Source organism: Sus scrofa, chromosome 1 (genome assembly GCF_000003025.6).
Source record: "Sus scrofa isolate TJ Tabasco breed Duroc chromosome 1, Sscrofa11.1, whole genome shotgun sequence".
Taxonomy (NCBI): domain Eukaryota; kingdom Metazoa; phylum Chordata; class Mammalia; order Artiodactyla; family Suidae; genus Sus; species Sus scrofa.
The window spans coordinates 129,698,763-129,722,827 of NC_010443.5; the positions used below are offsets into that span (position 1 = coordinate 129,698,763).

At 38.9% G+C, this 24,065-nt stretch overlaps 1 pseudogene; it reads left to right on the forward strand.

Moving 5' to 3' along the window:
* Nucleotides 1-24,065, forward strand: part of LOC110259510 — a 46,084-nt pseudogene that overhangs the window by 2,904 nt on the left and 19,115 nt on the right.

The window sequence follows — 24,065 nt, forward strand, 5'->3', positions numbered from 1 at the left end:
GTAACAGTTTCTTTGACACCTTCCTCCTCTTCCCTGACCCCAAGAACCTCTTTCCTGGAAGCTGCCTTATCAGAATCTCCCACTTATTCAAGAATGCTATTCTCTCAAAGGTCTAAGGTTTCCTCATACAAAATTTCCATTTTCTGAAGCAGAAATAAAGTCTGACTTACCATTAAAGCATCTGATCATAAGGTAAATGACAACTGGTTAACAACCATGGCTGGTCGTAGTTGCATCCCAAAAAGGATAGTTTAACGCAAATGATATCTCAGTTGGGAAATCTGTGAGGACATCTTGAAGGTGAGGGAGAATGGAGTTTTTCTTTTCCTAGTTTCTCCTCACACCAGGCAAACAGATTATGAAATGCTAGGTACTTACTAAAAATTTTTTTTTCAAGAGTCAGCACTGGATCTCCTGATGGAAAAGGTAAACTACTCATATTTTTTCAAAATGGGGTCTGCCTAATCTATAAAGATCTAGAGATATACTCTCAAGAATCGAAACTGGGAGGTCCCTGGTAGCTTACTGGTTAAAGATCTGAACAGTTAAGGATCCAGCACTGTCATTGTGGCACAGGTTCAGTCACTGGCCCAGGAATTTGTGTGCCATGGGCACAGCCAAAAACAAACAACAACAAAAAAGAATCTGAGAACTTATAAATATTATTTTCATACAGATAATCCAAAAATAATAATACTGCCACACTATTTCAATGGTGTACTTTTTTCTCTTTTTTAGCCACCCCACAGCATGTGGAGTTCCTAGGCCAGGGATAAGATCCCTGCCACAGTTGTGACCTACACCAGAGCTGAGGCAATGCTGAATCCTTAACCCACTGTGACAGCCAGGGATGGAACCTATATCGCAGGACTCCAGAGATACTGCCAATCCATTGCACCACAGTAGGAACTCCTGGCCTACTTCTGACTTAACACAATGCTAGTATCAAGTAACCACTTTTTTGTTTCCTTTTTCAAGTAACCTCTGTGCATTCAACCTTTAATGCAAGGTTTCTCGGACTAGGATCCTAGGATATATTCTTGGATATATATAAAAGAACTTCTTCCTTTAAAAGGCATCCTTATATAAGCCAAGTTTTTAAAATGCCAAGCTGCCTAACTGCTAGACTTGATCCTCATAAGTTTCACTTTTTCTTTTGGAATTCTCTCATTCCAATTATCAGAGCTCACCTTGTTCATCCAAACTGATAAAAAAAAATTTCCCTTGGATTTCCCTGGTTGGACTTTCAAAGAGATTTTACTCTTTGTAAAAGAGTAAAAACAGAAAATGCATGTAATATAAACAATCTGGCCTTAGTTTTGATCCAAGACTGCTCTATAAACACAAAAGCCCTATCTCAATTACATGTACATTTTTCCTATTCAACAAATACTTGAGTGCCCTGCATATGCTGAGGATAGAAGACAGGCAGCTCCATGGAAAATGGCCAGTAGGCACATGAAACAATGCTCAACATCATTAATTATTAGAGAAATGCAAATCAAAGCTACGATGAGGTAACTTACACTGGTAAGAATCACCATCATTAATAAGTCTACAAATAACAAATGCTGGAGAGGGTTCAGAGAAAAGGGAACCCTCCTCCACTGCTAGTGGGAAAGTAAATTGGTACAACCACTATGGAAAATAGTATGGTGATTCTTTAGAAAGCTAAATACATAATGATCTAGCAATCCCACTCCTGGGCATATACCTGGACAAAACTATAATTCAAAAAGATATAGGCACCCGTATGTTCACTGCAGCACAATTCACAATAGCCAAGATGTGAAAACAACCTACATGTCCATCAAAAGATGAATGGACTAAAAAGATGTGATACATATATACAATGGAATACTAGTCAGGCATAAAAAAGAATGAAAGAATGTCATTCACAGCAAAATGAATGTGACAAGAGATTATCATACTAAGTGAAATCAGAAAGAGAAGGAGGAGTTCCTGTTGTGATTCAGCAGTTAACAAACCCGACTAGTATCCATGAGGACGAGGTTCCATCCCTGGCCTTACTCAGTGGGTTAAGGATCCAGCATTGCTGTGAGCTGTGGTGTAAGTCACAGATGTGGCTCAGATCCTTGCTTGGTGTAGGCCAGCAGCTGTAGCTCCAATTCAACCCCTAGCCTGGGAACTTCCATATGCCACAGGTGTGGCCCTAAAGACCAAAAAAAAAAAAAGAGAGAGAGAGAAAGAAGGACAAATACCATATGATATCACTGTATGTGGAATATAAAATATGGCACAAATGACCTATCTACAAAACAGAAACAGAATCACAGACATAGAGAACAGACTTGTGGTTGCCAAGAAGGAAGCGGGAGGGAGTGGGATAGACTGGGAGTTTGGGGTTAATAAATGCAAACTATTACATTTAGAATGCACAGACAATAAGGTCCTACTGTACAACACAGGGAACTACATCCAATCTTCTGGGACAGACCATGATGGAAAATAATACTAAAAAAGAATGTAAAAATGTAAAGAATGTAAAAAAGACAGGTACCACATGGCTGTTCAAATGTCTACACTAGGAGTTCCCATCGTGGCCCAGTGGTTAACGAATCCGACTAGGAACCATGAGGTTGCGGGTTCGGTCCCTGCCCTTGCTCAGTGGGTTAACGATCCGGCGTTGCCATGAGCTGTGGTGGAGGTTGCAGACACTGCTCGGATCCCTCGTTGCTGTGTCTCCGGCGTAGGCCGGTGACTACAGCTCCGATTAGACACCTAGCCCGGGAACCTCCATATGCCACGGGAGCGGCCCTAGAAAAGGCAAAAAGACAAAAAAAAAAAAGATGTCTACACGAAAACCCCAAAGACTTGGCAAAAGTTAACAGAATCAATCCACCAGCAAAATAAACTATATTCCTTATCCAGTCTATCCAGATCAACCTTCCCAGATCTAATTCTACTGAAGACATACTTCCCTCAAATGACTAAAAGATAAAATGATCACTCTTCAGATAAGACCATTACCACCTCTAATAACTCCTGGGTTGTAGTCTTTACAATATCTTAATTCAATACTATAAAGATCATTCTTAGAATAAGAGCTATATAAAGACTGGATCCCAAAATAAGCTTGTTTTTTTAACACCCCCCCCAAAAAAAACTTTCACTAGCCAGATTTCACTAAAAACTTATGAGCTTAGCAGTGGAAAAAGAGGGAATCCTACCAGCTTACATTCAACTCCATCCTTGAGTACTGTTTCGTACTGAAAATAAAACCAAGTCATGTAGGAAGAAAATAAAACCAAGTCATGTAGGAAGAAAATAAAACCAAGTCATGTAGCTCTAATATCTGAAACTTGGACTAAAGAATTAAAGGCAGCAAGAGTCCTGCCCTGAAGGAGCTAATAATCTATCCAATGAAGTTAAAAGTTTTTTAATCAATATAGTAATGTGATTAAAAGCATGTTAAATATTAGCTAAGAAAAGTAAGGCTGAAAAAAAGAATAGAAATGCGATGGAGTGTTTTCAGCGTACATGAATAAACACCATTCCCTCTTGCTACCCCGTATCTCAAATCTATGCAATCATATTCCTTACCCTTTACTTATGATCTTCCCAAATGCCTCAAACCTAACTTCTATTCGTCATTCATGCCAAAGCCTAAATGTCCCTTCTTCAAGAAACTTTCCTTAACCCCCAATATCAGATACGGTCTTCTATTACATTTTCTCACAGTACTTTTTTATAACACCTACCACAATTGTAATTATTTTTTAAACTATGCACTAATGAATAATTTGCCCACTAGACTGTTATCACTATTCTAGTGCCTAGCAAAATGTCTGGAACAAATCAGACACCTAATATTTGTTGAATAAATGAATATGAAACCATAGGTCCCAGTTTTCCAGGCAAGTCCAAATATCACGTACTGAATTAATGTCCAACTATTTGGAATTTGGAGAACAGTCATGATACATCTAATCATACTCACATTATATAAGGAAAAAAGCATCCTACTTTGGCCGACATTTTCCAAAGGTGTATACCTGTAGTTAGAAAAAACTAGTACCAATGTCTGTTAGCTCAAATTATTTCTCCTTGGAGGAATGGATAAATATATTGACAGGGCAGATGCTTTAAGAAATAAGAATATTTTTCTAGGAAAGTCTAATTACTTATTGACTGCCTTTTGCCTGGGTGACTTCTGACTGTATATTACCCAGGAAATCAACAAAGGCAAGCAGATTCTTTGCATTGGGGAAAATCCTATAATTACATAATTTACCATGTGGTAATAAAAGCAACAAGTTGTAATGGAGACTGCCATCTGCATACTCATCTACAAGAAAAAAACAGTAAATATCTTCAAGATCAAAGATACTTTAATAACAGCAAATTTGTTTTAGTAAGCTCTAAAGGGAAATTGTCAGAAATCAGTGAACTAAATGAAGTTCAGAAAGCTAGTTTCAGAAAGATTACAAAACATAAAAGAATAGGTCTAAAAGAAACATAAACAAATTTTCAACGTAGTATTGAGCCCTTAGAAGAAATATCTTATCTAGGAAAGCATAAAAGAAAGAAGTTCATGTAACTAGGCCTAGAGCCACACAGGGATTTAAAACACACATGAGAACACATAAAAACAGAAACTAGAACGACTAACCAAAGAAGAGGACTAGGAGAGAGCAAGTAAATTGCAAGGCTCAAATCAGGCAAAAATCAAGAAGCATATGACAGAAAAATACACTGAAAAATTGTCTGCAAATGAGTACGAAAGAAGCCATGCTTAGTTTTACATGAAGGGCACCTCTGCCTCATGGAAATGAGCTATGGTGGACGATATAGCAGTTCCTAGACTACTGGGACATCGTAAACCAGTAAAAATTTCCCCCCAGAAGATTTAAGTGACCATCATGGAATAACCAAATTTTTACCACCTACTGTTACTACTTTTTTCTTAAAATAATGGATCTTTTAAGACCAAATATCAAGGAGAACACATTTCATAATGAATAATAGTCATTTTTTAATACATTTAGATAGATGAAAAACATACTGTCCTTATTTCATGATATATCACTGAAAATTTGCAGCAGGTATTTAGAAATATGTTTAGAAATGAAGCAGGTGTAAAGAAATGAATGCTAGGAGTTCCCATCGTGGCGCAGTGGTTAACGAATCCGACTAGGAACCATGAGGTTGCAGGTTCGGTCCCTGCCCTTGCTCAGTGGGGTAACGATCCGGCGTTGCCGTGAGCTGTGGTGTAGGTTGCAGACGCGGCTCGGATCCCGCGTTGCTGTGGCTCTGGCGTAGGCCGCTGGCTACAGCTCCAATTCGACCCCTAGCCTGGGAACCTCCATGTGCCGCAGGAGCGGCCCAAGAAATAGCAACAACAACAACAAAAAGACAAAAGACAAAAAATTAAAAAAAAAAAAAGAAATGAATGCTAGCTTTATAGCAGGTTCCCTGGATAGCTAAAATTTGGTCTTCTGAGAAAAAATAAAAATACCCTGGGATGGGGCATAAGCCACCTTTCCAGGATGTCAAGAGTCAGCCCCTCCTCCTCAGTACAGTAGAAGAGAAGAGGATATTTGCTAGGAGACATCCCAATTCAGACTAAAGGACAGCCACATGATTAGCAAGCTACTCTTGAGTTTGTTGTTGATGGGCACAGGAGTCACTGAAAACAGGATGATAGCTTTTGCACTGTGGCAAGATCTCAGAACCTTGCTAGAGCTATATGAGAACAATGCAGTGAAACCAAGAACCAAGGTCAGATTGGATGAACCACCCACTCGTATCACTGCATAATTAAGAAAATCTGTGGGACATATGGTGGCTTATGGTGGCACAGGAAGAAGCAGGTCGAGCTGGGCTTCAGGCATATCAGACCTAAGGAAAAAAATGGGGTAAAAAAACTTGTTTTATCTAAGAAGTAAATCTAGTGGGATTTTAAAGAAGACTTAAAAATAAACACTGCAAGTTCCCATCATGGCGCAGCAGAAATGAATCCGACTAGTAACCATGAGGTGCAGGCTTCGCTCAGTGGGTTAAGGGTTAAGGATCTACCATCGCCATGAGCTGTGCTGTAGGTTGCAGACACGGCTCAGATTCTGCGTTGCTATGGCTGTGGGGTAGGCCAGCAGCTGTGGCTCTGATTCAGCCCTTAGCCTGGGTACGTCCATATGCCATGGGTGTGGCCCTAAAAAGCAAAAAAAATTTAAAGAATTTTTTTAAAATAAATAAACACACACTGCAGAGGATTTCATAACCTTTACCTTTACTAAAAACATGAGCTGTGATCTAACTATTCGCAGGGAACACCTATTAGAGGAAAGGAAAAAGATGTAATGAAATATAAAATATAAAGGTTATTCAAGCAAGTTGAATACTGTACATTATCCAAATTATCTATCTATAGATTATAGAGATTACACAGGGCTGACACTTTTCATCCCAGGATTATTTCCACCCAACATTCTCTGGGTTATCTAAGCACAAGTGAAATATATAAGGATAAAGGAGTTCCCACTGTGGCACAACAGGATCAGTGGTGTCTTGGGAGCACTGGGACGCAGGCTGTATCCCCAGCCTGGCGGAGTGGATTAGGGATCTGGCATTGCCACAGCTACAGCTTAGGTCAAGACTACAGCTCAGATGTGATCCCTATATGGGGAACTCCACATGCCATGGGACAGCCAATAAATAAATAAATAAGGATAGAATCAGTTAAGTAAATATTTAAGCATAAACTATGTGCAAGGCACAGAACCAGGGATTAAAAAACTAATAAAAATAAGTCCTTTCAAGTTCTAGATAAAGAGACAGGATAGCAGCACTACAAAATTCTTGTTGAAAGTTTGGGAAAAGACTTCTAGGAACACCATAGGAATGCACACAGCCTAGGGAATCTAAAAATCTACAACAAAGAGGAACTTCTGAGCTGGATCTTCACCTGCAGCATGTGGAGGTTCTCAGGCCAGGCATAGGGCCTGAGCCAGAGGAGTGACAATGCCAGGTCCTTAACCCACCAAGCCATCAGAGAACTCCAAGCTGGGTCTTTAAGGAGAAATAAAATTAATGAGAGAGAAAAGAAGGACACTGCAGGCAGTAAGTAGCTATATAGTCAATAAACAAAGAACTACAATAACTTATACAGAATTAGGAGATAGGCTGCCTTTCTAAAACACTCAACTAAAGATCTGTGTAACAGGTAAAATCAGTACCATGTAGAAGTAACATACACTATGAAATGGGATTGGGCACTTGAGAAATATTTATCCAGTCTGTAACTCTATGATAATCATGATACACACACACACACACACACACACACACACATTCATTTACTCAAACATTTAGATCCCTACTCAGTACTGTCAAACATTAACAAAAGGTTTACAAAAGCAAAACTATAGAAGTACAGTGGAAGTAGGAACTGCCATTAAAGTACTGAGGAAGTCTCAGTGTTAAATAAAAGGTGTCTAGTGTTGACAAAGCAAAGGCAGGAAGGGCATCCCAATCAGAAAACAGTTTGTGCAAAGGCACATGATATAAAAGAACAAAGCATTAATTCTTCCAGTCAAAAATTTATTGAGCATTTACCACATACAGATCATGGAACAGAAAAATAAGACATCATTGCTGCTCTGAAGACTTTGCAGTCAATTAACAGACTGCCAATTATCATTTAGCCAATAATCAATAACGACAGCAAAAAAAATAAAGAATGCTACTGTTACGGCTCTGTCCAGGGTGCACTGGAAGCACATATGAAGGGCAGCTAGGAGTTCCCATTATGGCTCAGCAGGTTACAAACTCAACTAGTATCTATGAGGGTACAGGTTCGATCCCTGGCCTCACTAAGTGGATTAAGGCTCCAGCATTGCCATGAGCTGTGGTATAGGTCTTAGACATGGCTCAGATCCCTCATTGCTATGCCTATGGTGTAAGCCAGCAGCTCCTGCTCTAATAAGACCCCTAGCCTGGGAATGTCCATACCCCTCGACTGCAGCCCTGAAAAGACAAAAAAAAATTTTTTAAAGACATTAAATGATATATAAATAAACGTAAAGCATAGAGAATGGTATATGTGCCGTGTATATACTTCATGTATAGTCATTCATTAACTGTTAGCCATTGTTTAATTCTAAACAAATTGCTTATAACTGAAAAAATAAAATTAGGTCATTTATTATATTATTTTTAAAGCAACTACTTTTTTTTTTTTTTTTTTTTGGCTTTTTGCCTTTTCTAGGGCCGCTCCCGTGGCATATGGAGGTTCCCAGGCTAGGGGTCGAATCAGAGCTGTAGCCACCAGCCTATTTCAGGGCCACAGCAACTCGGGATCTAAGTCGCATCTGCAACCTCCACCACAGCTCATGGCAATGCCAGATCCTTAACCCACTGAGCGAGGCCAGGGATCGAACCTGCAACCTCATGGTTCCTAGTCGGATTTGTTAACCACTGTGCCATGATGGGAACTCCTAAAGCAACTACTTAAGATAAATAAAACTGAAAAAGATCAGTCTCAAAAAGTAGAATTTAGAGTTCCCCAATGGCTCAGCAGGTTAAGGATCTAGTATTGTCACTGCTGTGGCATAGATTCAATTCCTGGCCCAGAAACTTCTGCATGCCATGGGCATGGGAAAAAAATTAAAAACTAGACTTTGCACTTTCTTAGAAAACATAGAACAATGGATTTAAAATTTAAGATTCTTCAAAAATCATCACTCTGAGTTAACCTACAGAGCAGGAATTGTCTTTTACTTATGTCAATGACATGTACTTAATCAAAAGTTTTTCTACAATAAATGAGACAATTAGTACTTTATAACCATTGTCTCTGAGCCCTAAATTTAAGACTTTCATATTCGTTCTGACTATTATGGCTGTTTTCCACTATTTTCCTACATTATCCCACCTAATTTATGTTTTAAAGGATCCAACATTGCTGCAAATTGCAGCACAGGTCACAGATGTGACACAAATCTGGCATTGCTGTGACAGAAGCCAGCAGCCGCAGCTCTGATTCAACCCCTGGCCCAGGAACTGCCATATGCCACAGGTAAGACCCTAAAAAAAAAAAAAAAAAAAGGAAGGAAGGGAAGGAGGAAGAAAGATTCTTTTCAAGAAAAATCAAGAATTAAAAAAAGGAAAAAAAGAAAAATCAGGAATTTTTCAAATCGCCGTACTTTTAAAAATTAAAAAAAACAAAACACAAAATGCTGTTTATTACCAAAATAATAAAAAATCACTTTCCTTTAGATGGCTAAATTCATAAAAACATAAATTCACATTTGTATTGATTCTTACCTTTTTAAGAATTTGCTGTTTAATTTAATCTACCTCTAACACGTAGTTCCCGTTGAGGCACAGCAGAAACAAATCTGACCAAGAACCATGAGGTGGTGGGTTTGATCCCTGGCCTTGCTCAGTGGGTTAAGGATTCAGCATTGCCATGAGCTGTGGTGTAGGTCACAGACAAGGCTCAGATCTGGCCTTGCTGTGGCTGTGGTGTAGGCCAGCTGCTGCAGCTCCGACTGAACCCCTAACCTGGGAACCTCCATATGCTATAGGTGCAGCCCTAATAAGCAAAAAAACAAAAAAATAAAAAAACAAAAAAACAAAACTACCTCTAACAGTCAAGCTATAAAAGCCTCTCTCAAAAAATCCATATATACATATGTATATATATACACACACATAATATATATATACATTATACACACACACATATCCCTACAATGGAATATTACTCAGTCATTAAAAAGAATGAAATTTTGCCATTTACAACAACATAGATGGACTTTGAAGGGATTATGCTATGTGAAATAAGACAGAGAAAGACAAATGTTGTAGGATATTACTTATATGTGGAATCTAAAAATACAACAAACTAGTGAAAATGACAAAAAAAGAAGCAAATTTACAGATATAGAGAACTTGAGGTTACCAGTGGGAAGAAGGAAGTGAAAGGGGGCAATAAAGGGGTGAGGAATTAAGAGGTACAAACTCTCATGTATAAAATAAGCTATAAGGACATTGTACAACAGGGAGACTATAACCAATATTTTATAATAGCTATAAATGAAGTAGAACCTTTAAAAATTGTGAATCCCTATATTGTATAATTTTAACTTACATATTATTGTACATCAACTATACTTCAACAGAAAAAAAAATTTTTTTTTTTTTTTTTGGTCTTTTTGCCATTTCTAGCGCCGCTCCCGCAGCATATGGAGGTTTCCAGGCTACAAGTCTAATCAGAGCTGTAGCCGCTGGCCTACACCAGAGCCACAGCAACGCAGGATCCGAGCAGTGTCTGCAACCTACACCACAGCTCACGGCAATGCCAGATCCTTAACCCACTGAGCAAGGCCAGGGATCAAACCCACAACCTCATGGTTCCTAGTTGGATTCGTTAACCACTGAGCCACGACAGGAACTCCAGAAAAAAAAATTTTTTTGAGTTCCCATTGTGGAGCAATGGAAGCGAATCCATCGAAGAACCATGAGGTTGTGGGTTCAATCCCTGGCCTCGCTCAGTGGGTTCAGGATCCAGCGGTGCTATGAGCTGTGGTGTAGGTCACAGACATGGCTCAGATCCTGCGTTGCTGTGGTTGTAGCAGAGACCAACAGCTGTAGCTCTGATTGGATCCCTAGCCTGGAAACCTCCATATGGCAAAATCCTTGACAAGTGGAAGTTTCCAGGCCAGGGACTGAAACCTAGCCCTGCCGGCAACCCAAAAGCAAGGACAGATCCTTTGACCTACTGCCCCAGGCCAGAGATCAAAGGGCCAGGGATTGAACCACATCTCTGCAGTGACTGGAGCCACTGCAGTCAGATTCTTAACCTACTGCGCCACAGCGGGAATGCCTAAAAAATTTTAAAGCCATGTTTAAAAATTAACTCTAAAGAATAAACAATCACAGGAAATCCCTGGTAGTACAGTGGGTTAAGGATACAGTATTGTCTGCTGTGCTGTGGCTTGGGTCACTGTTGTGGTGGGGGTTCCCTCCTTGGCCTGGGAACATCCTGCATGCCACAGGTGCAGCCAAAAAAAATAATAATAATAAACAATCATAACCACACATATATGTACAAAAAGAAGGAACAAAGCATTATGTGGTTTTCACTCAATTCTAATAAAAGATTTTTATACCACATACTAAGAGTATACCTAGCTGTCCCGCATCATCTCTGAGCATAAACTCCACCTACTTACAATTTCATAGCACTCTGTCAAAGCTTCCTCCAACCTAGAAATTTGTTAAGACGTATGGCAACAAAAAGTTAGAAAAGTAAAAAATTTGTTATTATTTCCTATCCTCCGCAAAATCGGCCAAGATTAAAATTTCAAAATAAAGAGCAGTTCCTGTCATTTTTTTTTTTCTGTCTTTTTGCCTTTTCTATGGCCACTCTGATGGCATATGGAGGTTCCCAGGCCAGGGGTCAATCAGAGCTGTAGCCACCGGCCTACACCAGAGCCACAGCAACTTGGGATCTAAGTCGCATCTGCAACCTACACCACAGCTCATGGCAACGCCGGATCCTTAACCCACTGAGCAAGGCCAGGGATCAAACTCACGACCTCATGGTTCCTAGTCAGATTTGTTAACTACTGAGCCACAAAAGGAACTCCCAGTACCTGACCTTTTTAATAAATTGCTCCAAATTTACTTTTTAGGTCACAAGTCCTTTTTATTTTTCATTCTTTAAAGTTTATTAATGTATAGTTGATTTATAATACTGTGATAATTTCTGCTGTACAACAAAGGGATTCAGTTATATTTGTACACATATCCATTCTCTTTCAGATTCTTTTCCAATATAGATTATCACAGTATATTGGGCAGAGTTCCCTGTGCTGTACAGCAAGCCCCATTGGCCAGTCATTCCATATATATTCCATATACTCAGTGTGCATATGCCAATCCCAAACCCCAGTCCATCCCTTTCCCCCAATTTTTTTTTTTTTTTTTAGGCTGCATCTATAGTAAGTTCCCAAGCCAGGGATGGAAACTTCAGGGTGACGTCGGATCCTTAACTGCTAGGCCACCAAGGAATTCCAGTCACAAGTCTTAATAAACAGACTTCTTAAGGAGAAAGTTCATATTTATACATGTTTTTTTCACATAAAAATTCTAGGATTAGACACTCCAAAAAAATCTAAAAGCTCTTTAGGTAGAACACACACACACACAAACCCCACAAAATTGTACAAATATTTCCTTAAGTAAAAATTAAACTATATAAACTCCTATTCTTTTTTTTTTTTACCTTTTCTCTTTTTCTAAAATGATATCAATCTTGACATAAACCAGTAGTAAAGTTTTCAAAATATCATCCAGAATGATTTCCCTCACAGACCTGCCTCCATCAAAGTACAATTTTCCTCCCAGTAGACTTATTCTTTCAAGTTATGAGAGAAGTTGGCAAACTATTACAGCCCACAGGCCAACTAGGGCCCTCTGCCTGTTTCTGTTTAGTCCATGAGCTAAGAAGAGTTTCTATACTTTCAAATGGTTGAAAAAAAAATCAAGAGTAATGTTTCATGATGTAGAGGTTATAAACAATTCAATTTTAAGTGTCCAAAAATAAAGCTTTATTAAAACAGTGTCACACATTTATTTATACATTGTCTATGGCTGCTTTTAAAATGAGAGACTTTACTATTTGCAAGAGATCATATATGGCACTCTAATGGTTTTGCACGCAGCTCAGAGCGCTACTAATTACAGTAATGCAACTATAATAACAGCTTTTCGAGCACTAAAATTATCCCCATACATTTTACTTTTTATTACCAGTGTATACCCTTTAAGTCAAAATTAGAAGATAAAAGTGGGCTTCAAATATCATAATGGGAAGATACAATGTAGTATAGATATGAGCCCATCATCAAATTAAATTGACAAAGCATTGTGTTTATTATGCAATGACTCTATAGCTGTGCCGAAAGAATACAATATACATCAATACTACCAGACTAAGCACTCATCACAATATTTCCAACTCACAGGAAAACACTGTCAGAAAAATTAGAAAATTTAAAGAAAAGTTCTCTTCACAGCTGAATTTCCTCACAAAAATTAAAATGACCAAGTTTCTGAATGGCTCATTTGTTAGCCAAACAAGGAAAGCTTTTTCTAAATGGTGAGTTAATTAAATCAAGTTTATAGCTGCCAAAGAAATATCTAGAGAAAATATCAATGAAACTAGAATACACCCTCACATCAGGCAAAAAATGAACTCAAAATGGCTTAAAGACTTAAACATAAGACACCATAAAACTCCCATGAGAACACAGACAAAACATTCTCTAAAATAAACTGTACAAATGTTTTCTTAGGTCAGTTTTCCAAGTCAATAGAAATAAAACCAAAAATAAATACAGAGTTTCTGTGGCTCAGCAGAAACAAATCTAACTAGTATCCATGAGGACGCAGGTTCAATCCCCGCCCTCAGTCAGTGGGTTAAGGATCTGGCATTGACCTGAGCTGTGGTGTGTATGGCAGATGTGGCTCAGATCTGGCGTTGCTGTGGCCATGGGGCAGGCTAGCAGCTATAGCTCTGACTGGACTCCTAGCCTGGGAACCTCCGAATGTCTCGGGCGACTCTAAAAAGACAAAAAAAAAAAAAAAAAAAAAAAAAAAGGTACATACACCCCTATGCTCATAGTCAAGACATGGAAACAACCTAAATGTCCATCAACAGATGCATGGATTAAGAAAATGTGGTAATGGAGTTCCCACTGTGGCTCAGCAGATTAAGAAGCTGACATTAGTGTCTGAGGATGCAGGTTCAATCCCTGGCCTTGCTCAGTGGGGTGAGAATCCGGCATTGCTATGACTGTAGCATAAGCCAGCAGCTGCAGCTCCATTTGACCCTTAGCCTGGGAACTTCCATATGCCACATGCATGGCCCATAAATAAATAAATAAACAAACAAAGTGGTGTATATGTGTGTGTGTATACATATATATATATATATATATATATAATGAAACAGTACTCAGCCATTAAAAAGAATGAAATAATGCCTCTCACAGCAACATTGATGCAACTAGAGATTATCATACTAAGTGAAGTAAGTTAGAAAGAGAAAGACAAATACCATATGATATTAATTATATGTGGAATCTAAAATGTGGCAAAAATGAACCTATCTAAAGAACAGAAACACACCCACAAATATAGAGAACAGATTCATGGTTGACAAGGGGGACGGAGGGCCAGTGGGATGGACTGGGAGGTTGGAGCTAGTAGACGCAAACTATTACATTTGCAATGGATAAGCAATGAGGTCCTACTGTATAGCACAGGGAACTATATCCAGTCTCTTGTGATAGAACATGATAGAAGATAATATGAGAAAAAAGAATAAATATATATATATATATGACTGGGTCACTCTGCTGCACAGCAGAAATTAACACAACATTGTAAATCAACTATAATTTTTTTTTAATTTTTAAAAAAGGAAAGAAGGAGTTGCCATCTAAGCTAAGCAGAAAGAAATCTGACTATCATCCATGAGGGCACAGGTTCAATCCCTGGCCTCACTTAGTGCGTTAAGGATCCAGCAGTACTGTGGGTTGTGGTGTAGGTCTCAGACACAGCTTGGATCTGGCATTGCTGTGGCTGTGGTGTAGACCGGTGGCTGCCAATTCCAATTCAACCCCTAGCCTGGGAACCTCCATATGCTGCAGGTGAAACCCTAAAAAGACCAAAAAAAAAAAAAAAAAAAAAAAAAAAAGGAAGGAAAACAAACTGCAGGTTACCAAAGAGGAAAGAGGGTGGGGAAAGGATAAACTAGGCGTTTGGGATTAGCAGATACAAACTACATATAAAACAGATAAACAACAAAGCACAGGGAAATATATTCAATATCCCACAATAAAACATAACAGAAAAGAAAAAAATACCTAGAGAGAATAAATTTGAGATATAAGCATTTCGGCAAGAATATTAGCTTCAGGAATTGAAGACTTTGCTAGCAATAGCAACAAAAAACGATTTTATTCATCAATTAAAAAATAATCATATAATATCAAGATGAATGATTTTGAGTGTTCCCTTGGTTCTTGATAAGTCAACAGGTGCTACCAATACCTCTTGGTTATTGTAGTTTACTTGCAGAGGAACTACAAATTTGAAGTGATTAAATAGCCTGTATGAATAATCTGCATGAAATAACAACAGGCAAGAATATCCTCAAAGAAACTGGAAAAACACTAATTCAGTGCAACCTAAAGTGGGATCTGCTAAGATGTATTACAAGTGATGGTGGTAAAAAGATATGTGGACAGGAGTTCCCATCCTTGGCCTCGCTCAGTGGGTTAAGGATACGGCGTTGCTGTGAGCGTTGGTGTAAGCCAGCAGCTACAGCTCCAATTCAACCCCAGCCTGGGAACCTCCATATGCCATGAGTGCAGCCCTAAAAAGACAGGAAAAAAAAAAAAAAAAAAAAAAGCAATAGTTATTCACTGCATTATTCATGGAAAGATACTCTGCAGAAAATAACTGAATCTATTACATGTTATTCAACCAGTAGTATCAGTGGTAAATTTCCCTCTCATGGACTGAACCATCCTTGATTTCATGATTTTTTTTTTTTTGTCTTTTTGCCATTTCTTGGGCCACTCCCGCGGCATATGGAGGTTCCCAGGCTAGGGGTCCCATCGGAGCCGTAGCTGCCAGCCTACACCAGAGCCACAGCAATGCGGGATCTGAGCCACATCTTCGACCTACACCACAGCTCATGGCAACGCCGGATCGTCAACCCACTGAGCAAGGGCAGGGATCGAACCCACAACCTCATGGTTCCTAGTCGGATTCATTAACCACTGCGCCACGACGGGAACTCCGATTTCATGATTTTTGTTAGAAATAGAAGATGAGTATCCTGATTTGCCTTACCACCACTAAGTAGTTAGCAGGTTTAGCAGTGGTAAGGTTTTACTGTAATTTTTTTTTAATTTGCTTTATTGAAGTATAACAATGTTATTAATTTCTTCTGTATAGCTGATTCCATTTTATATATATGTATACAAAAAATTTATGTATTATATATATTCCATTATATATATGTATATTCATTCCTTTTCATACTCTTTTCCATTATGGTTTATCACAAGATATTGAATATAGTTCCCTGTGCTATACAGTAGGATCTTGTTTATCCATGCTATAAATAATAGTTTGCATCTGCTAATCCAAAACTCCCAATCCATCCCTCCCCCATGGTCGGTTCTCCATGTTTGTGAATCTATTCCTGTTTTGCAGGTAAGTTCATTTGTGTCATATTTTAGGTTCCACATATAAGTAATATCATATGGTATTTGTCTTTCTCTTTCTGACACACTTCACTTACTATGATAATCTCTAGGCTCATTCATACTGCTGCAAATGGCATTATTCTTTTTATGGCTGAGCAGTATTCTACTGTATATATGTACCACATCTTAATACATTCATCTGTAGATGAAAATTTAGTTTGTTTCTTCTATGTATTGGCGATTGTGAATAGAGCAGCTATGAACATAGGGGTGCATGGATCTTTTCGTTATGCAATTTTTTAAGCTGAAATTTTTCTGAATGAGAACTTCCCTAAACAATTCTTACTGAACAATGAATAGCTTTTAAATTAGTTTTTCTTCTTTCTTTTTTTTTTTTTTTTTTTTTGTCTTTTTGCCATTTCTTGGGCTGCTCCCATGGCATATGGAGGTTCATCAGGCTAGGGGTCTAATCGGAGCTATAGCTGCCAGCCTACACCAGAGCCACAGCAACGCAGGATCTGAGCCGCGCCTGCAACCTACACCACAGCTCACAGCAACACCAGATCCTTAACCCACTGAGCAAGGGCAGGGATCAAACCCACAACCTCATGGTTCCTAGTCAGATTCGTTAACCACTGCACCACGACAGGAACTCTGTAAATTAGTTTTTCCTACAGACTTGATAATGTTTCTCAATTAATTCAACCTAAAATCAAGAGGCAAAAACAGTGGCTATATGCAAAACTTACACTGCAACAGTTACTTCAATAAAAACTGACACAGTTTGAATCACATGTCAAGCTCATACACATCCCACACCATCTAGAATTAAATGAATACACAGTGTCCATTCCAAGAAATATCACCTCACACCTGTTAGAATGGCTATCATCAAAAAGATGAGAGGAGTTCCCACTGTGGCACAGTGGATTAATGACCTGGCTTGTCTCTGTGGAGGCACCAGTTTGATCCCAGCCCATCACAGTGGCTTAAGGATCCAGTGTTGCTACAGCTGTGGCATAGGTCATATCTCTGGTTCAGATTCAATCCCTGGCCTGGGAACTTCCATATGCCATGAGTGTAGCCGAAAAAGAAGAAGACAAAAAAAAAAAAAAAAAAAAGACAAGAGATAATAAATGCTGTCAAAGACAATGGATAAAAAGGAAAACTTGTGTCCTATTGGTAGGACTGTAAATTGGCACAGCCATTATGGAAACAGCACAGAGGTTCCTCAAATAATTAAAAACAGAACTATCATATGATCCAGCAATTCCTCTTCTGGGTATATATCTGAAGAAAATGAAATCACTGTGTCAAAGAGATATCTGTACCACCACAACCACCCCAACCCCCAAACCATCCCATGTTCATTGCAGCATTACTTATAATAACTAAGACATCATAGAAACAACCTAACTGTCCATCAACAGATGAATGGATACAGAAAACGTAGTATTAAAAAAATGCACGTGTTCCCTTTATGGCATAGCAGGTTAAGGATCTGGCATCATCACTGCAGCAGCTAGGGTCGCTGCTATGGTGCAGGTTCAATGCCTGGCCTGGGAACTTCCACATGCTGCAGGCAAGGCAAAAGAAAGAAAATGGGAGTTCCCATCATGGCACAGCAGAAACAAATCTGACTAGGAACCATGAGGTTGTGGGTTCGGGGGAAAAAAAAGAAAGAAAATGTAGTATATACATATATATACATAACAATGAAGTACTTTTCAGCCTTAAAAAAGAAGGAAACCCTGCCATTTGCAACAGCATGAGTGGACCTTGAGGGAATTATACTACTCGAAATAAGTAAAAGAAAGACAAATACATTATGATCTCACTTATACATGGAATATTAAAAAAAAAAAAAAAAACCTCACAGAGATAAATCAGATTTGCGGTTACCAGAGGCAGGGGACGGGGGCAGGGGATTAGGTGAAGGTAGTCATACACATCACAAACTTCCAGTTATAAGATAATTAAGTACTGAGAATGAAATGTACAACAAGATGACTGTACTTAATATTGTTGTATCATATATCTAAAGCTGCTGAGAGTAAATATTAAAAGTTCTTACAACAAAGGAAAAAAACTATTTTATTTATTTAATTTTTTAGTATCCATATGAGATGACAGATGTTAACTAAACTTATTATGTAATCATTTTACATATATATGTCAAATCATTATACTATCATCCTAAAACTTACACAGGGCTGTTTGTCAATTATATCTCAATAAAACTGAAAGAAAAAAGTGGGGAAAAAAAAGATGTCCATTCCTTTGCAAATTTGTAATAGTTACATTTTCTTGTTCCAACTACTGTTGCAAGAGCTCCTGTTGTGGCTCAGCAGTAACGAACCTGACTAGCCTCTATGAGGACATGGGTTTGATCCCTGGCCTCGCTCAGTGGGTTAAGGATCCGGCATAGCCATGAGCTATGTATAGGCCTGCAGCTACAGCTCTGATTTGTCCCCTAGCCTGGGAACTTCCATATGCCACATGTGTGGCCCTGAAAAGCAAAAAAAAAAAAAAAAAAAAAAAACCACTGCTGTTTCAGCAGTGTTTTTCAGACCTTGATACAAAAGAAAGAGTATTGCCCTATCTCAAAATCTATTTACATGTGCAACTGAGGCACTTCCAAATAACTTTAAATTGGAAATAATTAATCTGCCATTAATACTAAACAGCAAGTATCAGGAGAAAAATATAACAGAATTCTCTAAGTGCCTTCCAAGCAATGAACATGCTCAGTTAGAAACATACCCTTATGGAATGATATCAGTGTTTAACAGTAACTATCCATGTAAAAGAAATTTTCAAGATGAAACATGCAAAACCTCAAACAGATCAGCAATAACAGATAAACATTTGCAATCAATTTTGATGCTAAGGAATACTAACTTCGAATACTGATCTCGACTAAACAAAATATTATCCTCCAAAAAAAGAAACCCATTCTTCTCGAAAGACAGGTATTACCAAAAATATATATATATTCAATTATTATGGTTTTTCTCTTATTATCTAAGTATCTATGTACTACTCTACTTTGCCCCTTGGTCCAGAAAGCCTAAAATATTTACTATCTGACCCTCTAAAGAAAAAGTTTTTAACTCTTAGGTGAAAGCATTAGCTCTGATTACAACCTTGATAGAACCTCTGATGCAACCTTGGACATCAATTAGCTTCCCCAGGAGTTCCTGTCGTGGCTCAGTGGTTAATGAATCCGACTAGGAACCATAAGGTTTTAGGGTTCGATCCCTGGCCTTGCTCAGTGGGTTAAGGATCCGGCGTTGCTATGAGCTGTGGTGCAGGTCGCAGATGTGGCTCAGATCCCTAGTTGCAGTGGCTCTGGCACAGGCCAGCAGCTGCAGCTCCGATTAGAACCCTAGCCTGGGAACCTCCACATGTCTCGAGAGCAGCCCTAGAAAAAGGCAAAAAGACCAAAAAAAACAAAAAAAAAAAAAAAAATTAGCTTCCCCAGGTCACTATTTCCAAATTTATAAAATGAAGGAGATTGAAAAAAATCTCTGTGGTACCTTCTAATTCTAATATTCCAACAATTTTATACTTTATACAATATTTTTAATAGGAGTTTAGACCAATTTATTAATTATGAAGAAATATCCTATTACACAAAGTATGAAGAAAAACTTTTTTTGTCTTTTTGTCTTTTAGAGCCACATCTGAGGCACATGGAGGTTCCCAGGCTAGCGGTCCAATCCACCTACGCCACAGCCACAACAATGCTAGATCCGAGCCACGTCTGGAACCTACACCACAGCTTATGGCAACGGCGGATCCTTAACCCACTGAGAGAGGTGGGGGATCGAACCCATGTCCTCATGGATGCTAGTCAGGTTCATTAACTGCTGAGCCACGACAGGAACTCTGAAAAATGTTAATACTTCAGAAGAGCAACAAATCACATGGACAACTAGATCTACACAAATGAAAGAATGAAGTTGGACCCCGACCTCACACCATAGGCAAAATTTTAAAAATAGACCAATGATCTAAATGGGTTAAAACTATAAAACTTTTAGAAGAAAACATTTGGGATGATCTTCACAAACTTGAATTTTGTCAATGAGACCAAAAGCACAAGCAATAAAAGAAAAATAGTAAATTGGACCTCATTAAAATGTAAAACTTCAGCACATCAAAAGAACCTGTTAATAAGATAGTGAAGAGACAACCCACAGATTGGGAGAAGATATTTACAGGTCATATATCTGATATAGGACATAGACAGATAATCAGACATAGATTAAACAGACAGACAGATACATATAGATAGATCCAGAATATATAAAGAACTCTTATAGCTCAACAACAAAAAAACCAAGCAAGCCAATTCAAAAAATGGGCAATGGGAGTTCCCACTGTGGAGTAGCAGAAACGAATCCAACTAGCATCCATGAGGATGCAGGTTTGATTCCTGGCCTCACTCAGTGGGTCAGGGATCAGACATTGCCATGAGCTGTGGTGTAGGTCACAGATGTGGCTCGGATCTGGCATTGCTGTGGCTGTGACATAGGCCAGCAGCAGCAGCTCTGATTCCTCCCCTAGGCTGGGAACTTCCATATGCCACAGGTGTAACCCCAAAAATGAAAAAAAAAAAAAAAAATTGGCAATGGACTCAACCAGACATTTTACCAAAGAAGAGACATAAATGGCCAATAAACACACATGGAGGAGGAGCTCCTGCTGTGGCAGAGTGGGTTAAGAATCCAACTGCAGTGACTTGGGTTTCTGTGGAGGTGCAGGTTTGATCCCCGGGCTAGCACAGTGGGCTAAAGGATCCACCATTGTCACAGCTGCACTGTAGGTCACAGCCATGGTTCAGATTCAATCCCTGGCCCAGGAACGTCCATGTGCCATGGGTGCAGCCATTAAAAACATGCACATGGAGGAGTTTCCTGGTGGCACAGTAGGTTAAGGACCTGGCATTATCACTGCTGTGGCTCAGGTAACTGTTGTGGTTTGAATTCAATCCCTGGCCCAGGAACTTCCCCTACCTCGGGGTGTGGCCAAAAAGGAAAAAGCACATAAAAATCAGCCATTAGTGATTAGAAAAATGCAAATCCAAACCATAGTGAGATACCACTTTATTCACACTAAGTTGGCTATAATCAAAAAGAGAAATAATAACAAATGCTGGCAAGAATGTAAAGAAACTGAAACTCATCTCTAAGAAAAATGAAAAAATACGTTCACCCAAAAAGAAAAACACATGAATGTTCATACTAGCATTATTCATAATAGCTAAAACAGGGAAACAATCCAAATGTCCATCAACTAAAGGATGGATAAACAAAATATGGTATATCCTTTCAATGGAATATTATTCAGCCACGAAAAGGAATGAGGTACCAATACATGCTACAACATGGATGAACTCCGAAAACATGGTAAGTGAATGAAGTCAGTCATAAAAGACTTCTTATTGTGTGTCTCCACAGATACAAAGTAGACTGATGGTTGCCTAGGGCTGGGGAGACTGGGTGTAAATAGAGTGACTGCTATTGGATATAAGGTTTCTTACAGAGGTTATGAAAATGTTCTAAGATTGACTGTGGTGATGGGTGCACAACTGTGAGTGTACTAAAACCCAGCAAACTGTATACTTTAAGTGGGTGAATTTTATGGTCTGTGAATTATATCTCAAAAAAATTTTTTTAATCACAGAGGAAAGTCTTACAACTAAATGCTGAGTAAGAGTATTACTGTCACAAAATTAAAATGCAAATATATGTGGTCTTATCTCAACTACAAGAAAAAAATTATCTCACTTCTCTGGACTAAATTTCACTGATTTGCAAATGCTCATAGTGATTTTAAGGTCAGTGAAAACTTCAAATACAATTAAACAATGAGCACCAAGTTGTACCTAAACTCATTAACTTAGCATAAAAAGACCTCAAAACTCTGAATTTGGCTTTTTCTTTTTTTTTTAATGAACCTCTTGCATTTACATCTACCACTGCCGGACTTCCCTGTGTGGCTCGCAGCATAACTAACTCGGTGTTGCTTCTACATCTACCACTGCCTTAGATCTTCTTCCTGCTGTCGCAGTCCATAAATTCATCAATATCATTCTCCCTAATCCCTTCCTGAAATCCGCCTGAATCTTAAAAATCGAGTGCTTTCATGGAGTTTGTCTTGGAGCCCTTGCTCGGTAAACACTGGCCTTCTTCTAAATGCCAAAGGATTTTGTTTTGGTGCGCAGCAGTCTAGTTCTCACCCTGCTGAACAGATTCAACACAATTCCCCCTCAAGGTAAAAGTTCTACCAACGGTCCCTTACATATTAAGGAGCTGTGTGGTGACCTGTAATTCAGTGTTCTCCCAATCTCCATGTAAGTACCACAAGAACCTGGCCCTTGGGCCTCGCCAATTAGATAGGGGGATGCACCTGACTCAAAAGTCAGCAGTCTAGCCACCGGCCTATGGGGAAAGAGCTTGCCAAAGGGCTTAGCCCAAGAGGAATAACAAGTCAAGTTTTCTCTCTCAGATGTACAAATGCACTCTCTCAGCTGAATGGAAAGTGGTAGAGAGAGATTCATGTAGCTCAGAAGCAAAAACAGAAAATAAAACATAGCTGGAGAAGAGCCCAAAGATAGCAGAGACCATACATGAGATGAAACCACAAGGTAAGAAAAGGCATATAAAAAGAAGGGGGTGAAATCAGGAGTTGGGATGAAATATGAGTGCTATGACCAGAGATCAAAAAAAGACGTTAGGGGAGTTCCCGTCGAGGCGAAGCAGAAACAAATCCGACTAGGAACCATGAAGTTGTGGGTCTGACCCCTGGCCTCACTCATGGGTTAAGGATCTGGCTTTGCCATGAACTGTGGTATAGGTCGCAGACTCGGCTCTGGTCCTGCATTGCTGTGGCTGTGGCTTAGGCCAGCAGCTGTAGCTCTGATTTGACCCCCTAGCCTGAGAACCTCCTTATGCCACAGGTGTGGCCACAAAAAGCAAAAAAAAAAAAAAAAAGACATTAGGAAACCCCAATGCAGGGGTAGAAAACAGGACAGCTACATGTGAAAGAATGAAACTGAAACATTTGTAATGCCATATACAAGAATAAATTCAAAATGGATTAAAGATTTTTTTTGGGGGGGGGTCTTTTTGGGGCCACACCCACAGCATATGGAAGTTCCCAGACTAGGGACTGAATCGGAGCTTTGGCTGCTGGTCTATGCCACAGCCATAGAAACTCGGGATCTGAGCCTATCTGCGACCTATACCACAACTCACAGCAACGCTGGATCCTTAACCCACTGAGCCAGGCCAGAGATTGAATCCACTTCCTCATGGATACCCGTCGAGTTCATTTCCACTGAGCCATGATGGGAACTCCTTGATTAAAGATCTAAATGTAAGACCAGAAACCATAAAACTCCTAGAAGAAAATATAAGTGGAACACTCTGACATACACTGTAAAAGTTTTTTTTTTTTTGATCTGTCTCCTAAAGCAAAAAAAGCAAAAATAACAATGGAATCTAATTAAATTTAAAAGTTTTTGCACAACAAAGGAAACAATTGATCAAAAAAAAAAAAATACAACCTACTAAATGAGAGGAAATATTCACAAATGACATGATCCAGAAGGGGAAAGAGTATGGAGGTTTCTCAAAAAGCTAAAACTTGAACTACTATATGATCCAGCAATTCCACTTGGATATATATTTGAAAAAAATGAAAACACTAATTAGAAAAGTTACATGCACCCCCATGTTCATAGCAGTAGTATTTACAATTGCCAAGATGTGGAATGAATGGATAAAGAAGTTGTAGTGTATA